Below are 7,197 nucleotides of genomic sequence, written 5' to 3' on the forward strand. Positions count from 1 at the left end.
TCACATCAAACGCACGAGTATTTTGGGAGAACTCCTCGTCCCACGTTGATGCTATTTCCTGTCCTTTCTGTCCGATAGTATCTCCCCTCTTGGAACCTCTTGACCAATGCATGGTCTTGCTACCAACGCATAGTCTCCTCCCAATACACTCTTCTTTATGTCCTTTGAAGAGAATTTAAGTTCCCATCTAAAGTCCTTGGCCCTATTTATAGGCGTCCAAGATTTCTCTAAGGCCGACACCTTCTACTTGGCCGCATGTCCAAGTGTCTTTTCCTTACACTATCAACGCAATCTTGCATCAACGTAACCCAAGGTGTCTTGCTCCCCTTTTACCAACGCATAGCCCTCAACTTTGCATGTCTTCTTATGTATCCACCTCATTTGCTTAAGGCTATAGATTTCCTCCCAACAAGCCACATGTCTAGATGACGTCCTTGAATGCGTCCATCCTTCATATGCGTTCATCCTTCATATGCATTCATCCAACTTCATATGCGTTCAACTAGGATAATGACCAACATTCCTTCAACGCATAGTACTAGCCTTGTCCTATGCGCCCACATGCTCTCAAATGTCCAACGCATAGAACATCACCAATGCATAGTACATCACCAACGCATAGCATCCTTTGGGTCGACTTGGTTCTCAACTCAACACCTTAAGGCATAGCTCACCATCGCCTAGGTTCTTGCTAACACATCTCTTATAACCAACGCAACCCTCCTCATTTAACTTGTTACCGCAAGCCTTAACAACACAAGGGCAAATCATCATGTGTCCACCTTAGCTCGTTCCATCGCATAGCTCATACCTTAGCAAGGCTGCCATATCCATCGTATCCATCGCATCCATCGTCGCATGCCTCCATCGCATACTACCATCGCATTCCTTCGGCCGCATGCCTCCAATGCATTCCTTCGGCCGCATGCCTCCATCGCATACTACCAACACATTCCTTCGGCCACATGCCTTCGGCCGCATAGACGCATACCATCATGTCCAACGCATCCATCGCAACCGTCGCACCTCATGCATTGATCTAACTTTCAAAAGTAGTGGCTGCCGCATGCGTTATTCTTAGCCCTACTTCAAACTCTCTCTGTGCCCAAGTCACCTCTCAAAACTTTATGGCCAACGCATGGCACTACATCAATGCATAGTCCAACACTTAGTCACTTTCACCTTAGCTTCCACCGATGGTTACTCTTGGCAATGCCTCTTGCCAATACTTCGGCCAATCATGCGTCCAACCTTACAAATGCATGGTTTCCTTCTCAACTTATGCATTAATGTCTCCTAACACTTCACGCATGGGTCCTTTTTTACCTTACACTAAGCCAATATTTCATTAATTAATGTTTAACTCAAAACTACTCAAGGAAAATCTATTCAACACTTAGAAATTTCCTTCACTTCAACATAGGATTTAACTTTCACTTAGGTAATTCCTTTTAACACCTGCTTAAGTAAGGAAAATGGAAATCCGGGTTTCACAGTTTCTCACTGCACCATGCTTCATAAGGAGTCATACTTGGAACACTCTTTGTTGAAGCTCGATTTAAAATGTAAGAAGTGCATGCAACAACATCTCCCCAAAACTCATTTGGCATATTTTTTGCTTTTAGCATACTTCTCGCCATCTCCATGATCGTTCTATTCTTTCTCTCTACAACTCCATTCTATTGTTGAGTCATTCAAACGAACATTTAATGATGAATTCCTTGCTCCTTGAAAAAATTATCAAAACTATATATTCTCCACCATGGGTAGATCTCAAAGTTTTTATCTTATGGCCACTTTGATTCTTAGCTAAAACTTTGAAAGATTTAAAACATTCAAATGCTTCACCTTTTTCTTTCAAAAAATAAATCCACAACTTCCTACTGAAATCATCGATGAAGGTTATGAAATATTGATTACCTTCGTTTGATATTGTACGCATGGGACCATATATATTTGTATGAATCAACTCGAGAGGTTTGAAGGCTTTCAAAGCTTTACCAGCAGGAAATGGAACTCGGTGATGTTTTGCAAGTATACACATGTTGGGATTGGTGTCCTAAATCTCTCTTGTATTCTCGTAGTTTGTAAACTCTGTATAAACAAATTGTTATTAATAAAATAATTGTTACTTTATGAGCATACATTCGATCCAATAAACAAAAATCCTAGGTTATTTATGTAATTTAAACATGTATGTAGAGACATATAGGCGGATCATGTTTAAATGATAACCTAAACGATCTGTAGTAGATGGATAAGGTTGGGTACCTTATCCTTGTGACACTACGGATATGACATGCTTTGCAAATGTTACAAGTGTTGTAAAGTACTACAAATGATCTGATCCTGGTCATTCATGTAGAGACATGTGAGCGAGGGTATTCTGTACAAAGAGTTTGTATAAGATCGGACCACGAAATGATTAGTCTCATTATATAACGTTGTTAATAATAAAGACTTACATTTCACCAGGATGACCATAGGTGACATGACCTTAATCCTGAGTGAGTGAACTCTTACCTATGAAAGTGGTCCTTTAGTTTGTATGGGTAAGGGTGGCCACATCGCCGACTCAATATGCCTACCATTTTGGGGATTCATTTGATTAGGGAGTTGGGAACACAACTACACAAGACGGAACTCACTTCTTCCCTAATGTCGGGGTAATTAGATAAATTACTCCCTTAAGGGTTGATTTCGGGACTTGAAAAATGTGGCCACACCCTTTCTTGGCCTGAGAGGGATTTGGTCATAATTGGACTATGACATATTGTTCATTAGAGGGATCAGTGGTACTTAAGGAGTTAGATGTAACTATAGGGGCAAAACGACAATTTTGGCCCAATTGTACTTACGAGCAATTTATGAAAGGTCATCGCACTGTTGACCAGTTATATCCAATAGACACAGAAATATATCTGTAGTTTGAAGAGTGCAACTGTCGGTCTTTAGTGAAGTGACTGAAAGTTAATAGATTGTTGGTAATTTAATTAAAGAGTTTAATTAATTATCGAAGCACCATTGGAGCTTCAATCTATACGTCCATAAAGTCCCATCTGTAGTCAGCAAGGATTATTGAGAATTAATTTTGGATTTATTTGAATTGTTTAAATTAATTGAGGGAATTAAATATGATATAATTAATATAATGTATTCGATACATTATAATATAAAGTTTATTTTGAGAGGAATTAAATATTTGAATGTGATTCAAATACTAATTGTATGGATAAGATTCATATAATTAAATTTAATATAAATGTAATTTATACTAAATACCATGTATTATTGAGAGAAATAAAACTTTAGGTTATATTGTATTTGATACAATATAATAACTATAGGTTATGTATTATATTTAATATAACATATAATATAATATATATATATATATATATATATTAATTAATTAAATTATTTTTTTTAATTTAATAAAGGAGAGAGTTATAACTCTCTCCCTTGGTTTTTCTCTTGATAGAATGTGTAAGTGGGGCAGTTCAATTTTGAATTATCAATTTCCATCTTCTTCACATAAGCTAATTGAGAAGCTCTATGTGGTGGTGGTGGGCATTTCCATCTTTTACACTCAAGGTTTTCTTTAGAAAAAAAAATTCCCTCTCATCCTCTCCTCCCGCTTCCTAAAATTTTAGCAGAGCCCACCACTCCTGCTTATTCTCAAACCTTAACAGAGAATACCGGAGGTTCTCTTGTGGTGGTGGGCATTTGGGTTGCTGTATTTTTGTTCCAGTTTTGAAAAGTTCATGATCGGAGAAGGAATTACGTGAAGACCTTTTGGCTTCAAGGGTAAGTTGTTCTTTTCCCTAATTCCTTCCTTTTAAGCATGTTATATTTTATTCTATAATGCATAATTTTTTGTTATGTAAATTGGAATTATGTGAAATATAAAAATTGAGAACGATCCCGCTTCCGCTACAGAACTTCACCATTCCTTTAACACACTTCACAAATATTTGTCTCATGGTTGATATTTTGTATGCCCCTCACCATATGGTTTTTGCACATATATGATAGTGATCCATAATTCAAGTGACCATATCGAAAATGCCAAAGCTAGGATGAATCCTTCAATATGCTACTAAAACAAAATATTTGTCCATATGTAAATTTAAAAGGAAACATCTTATTAACTGTCATTTTTACTTTGACAATAAGATCACTAGTCTGATCTTTGATTGCACATACACCACCTTTAAATGAAGCTTTTAGACCTCACTGAAGTAGTTGGCTGATACTCAAAAGATTATGCTTCAAACTTGGAACATAGAACACATCCACAACTCATTTTGTGCCTTTTTTCGTCTTAACAAGAATATCATCTCAACCTTTGACTTGCAATCTGGTATTATCACCAGTTTTCACTTCACTTTGGAGAGATTCATCCAAAGTAACAACTATACTTCTATTTCCTGTCATGTGGTTACTACAATTACTATCAAGATACCATGTAGGCTCTACAACATCATCTTGAGCACTACATGCAAGAAATAGAACACTTTCATCATTGTTCTCCTCTTTATGCATCATGGTGGAATTTTCATCTCCACTTTTCGGTGCCCAACAATCTACATTGAAATTGACTGTATTTTTTGCAATTAAAACATCGAATGTGAGAAAAATTACCTCGACCACTTCCTTGGTTTCTACCAAAGCCTCTTCCTCTTCCTTGAGATGAAGAAGAATTTTCTTGTGGATTTTCAGAATTCATACCATTTTTATTATCATAGTTTCTTCCACCACTTCGTCTGTCACGACCACCACATCTTCCACGAGACCACCTCTAAATGAAGTTTGCATCTTAAAAGCTTCCTCAGGATTGACATAAAATTGTTTTAATCTAAGCTCATGGGATTGAAGAGAACCCATCAAACTATTTACAGACAGTGTAGATAAGTCTTTTGATTTTTCAATTGCAACAACAATATGCTCAAACTTTCTTTGCATACTTCTAAGAATCTTTTCTACAATTCTTTGATCATGTACTTCTTCACCATTTTTTCTCAAATTGTTGACAATTGCAAGAATACGATTAAAAAATTACTCAATAGTTTCAGTCTCTTACATCTTAATGCAATCAAATTCAGATCTGAGAGCTTGTAGTCTTACCATTTTTACCTTATCTTCTTCTTGATAATGGATTGTAAAATTTCCCAAGCTGACTTTGCAAAAGTAGCAAGTGAAATTCTCTCGAAAATAAATTCATTAACAACTTGATAAATGAAGAATAAAGCCTTCTTGTCTTTCTTACAATTTTCTCTCAATTTAGAAATTTATTGATTTGTGAGTCCATTCTGATTCTCAACTTCAGTGTATCCTCTTTCAACAATATCCCACGATTCTTATGAGGTATATAACACTTCATTTGGATACTCCACTGATTAAAATTCTTCCCACTGAATCTAGGAAGTTGGGATTGTAACATGTTACCGTTTGAAGCCATCTTTGATCTTAGCTTTGATATTACTTCTTGAAAACGTAGTAAACCCTCATAATACAAATCAAGAGAAAATAGAAAAAGATTGTTCTCTTACTCACATAATTTAAGAGAAATAAGAACTTGAATAATTCTTAACTTGTTTTTCTTTCTTTTATTGCTTATAAATGAGAAATCTTACACATATTTATACTAGTATAAAAGTACATCAAAAGAATTAACATTAAATATCAATACATGTGACTCCTCATCAATACATGAACATCAATACATGAAAATTCATCTCAGTATTTAGTAATTCATGTATCTAATTATTCATTGAATCTCAACTATTAATATATGTAATAATGAAATTCATATATTTTAATAAAAGTCTAGATTAATTTAAACAAAATTAGCCTCCCAACCCTATCGCTCCAACGTTTGCACATGTCACTACTTAAGGGGTGATTACAGTTGAGCAAACCAGATTATGAACTTCAAGCTTTGTTGCGATTTCATCAGCTACGATAAATCCTAAATATGAATCTTCATTAGTCATTGACCAACTCGATGCCCATATATAAAGAGGCATAAAATGAAAACTCTTGCCTGCTAGTTCACTTTAAAGACTTTTTTTTCATCCGCTGTGATTAGGTCTATCGCACCATGGGGGTGGACTTCATGTCACACTCTGCCCCAGATTACTCTCTTAACCTGGAAGGAGATGTGACTGCAGCAGTTACCAACCCTTTTGCTGGCACTTATTGCCTAACTAACTTGTTTGACCTGTCTTAAATCCTGGTATACATTGTTGGGTTTTATGTCTTAAAACTTGTAGTATGTAAACAATGAAACTTATTCTGAAAAATTCAATAAGGTGTTATTGAATAGATGTATTGCTTATAAGAAATCTAATAAACCTAAAAGCCCATTGACTATTGGATGAGTACTTGAACTTTATGTGGAGACATAAAGGTGGATCAGGTTCGAGTAAATAGTCAAAATGATCTATAGTATATGAATAAGGTCGAGTACCTTATTCTGGTAACACTATTAGATGCGGCCCGCTCTGTAGTTGTTACAAGGAGTTGTAAAGTGCGACAAACGAAGTGATCCTAATTTGTTCATGTTGGACATGAGGAGTGGGGGTGACCTTGTGCAAAAGGGTTTGTACAGGATCGGACCACGAAATTAGTCACTCTTACTTTATAACGTTGTTTACTATTTAAGACTGATTATTTCAAAGCGATGACCTAGGTAACTTGACCTTAATCTTGACCTAACTATGAACTCTTGTTTATTTGGGATTACCCTTAGATTTGCATAGGTGAAGGTTGGCTTAACAGCGCTAGCTCAATAAGACTCCCATTTCAAGGGTAAGACTGAATAAATAACTGGGGACATAGGGTGCAAGATGGAATTCTCTCCTACCCCCTTTTAAGGATAATAGAGAGGTTGTTCCCTTAAGTACTGATTCTGGGTCTTGAACAAGGGGCCCCACCCTCTCATTGGCCCGAGAGGAACTCGGTTTTGTTGATTGAGTCACAAAACAATTGTTCATTAAGGGGATCAGTGGGACTTAAGGAACAAGAGGTAATTTCGGGGGTAAAACAGAGATTCGACCCAACCATTATTACGAACAACCTGTGAAGGGTTAACTTACTAATCATGGTTATATCGAGTGGACATAATATATCTACAATGAGGGGAGTTCAACTATGGGCTTTAGTGGAGTGACTCATTAGTTAACGAATAGGGGT

The sequence above is a fragment of the Benincasa hispida genome, chromosome 4, assembly GCF_027475165.1.
Source record: "Benincasa hispida cultivar pf3 chromosome 4, pf3_genome.v1.1, whole genome shotgun sequence".
Classification (NCBI taxonomy): domain Eukaryota; kingdom Viridiplantae; phylum Streptophyta; class Magnoliopsida; order Cucurbitales; family Cucurbitaceae; genus Benincasa; species Benincasa hispida.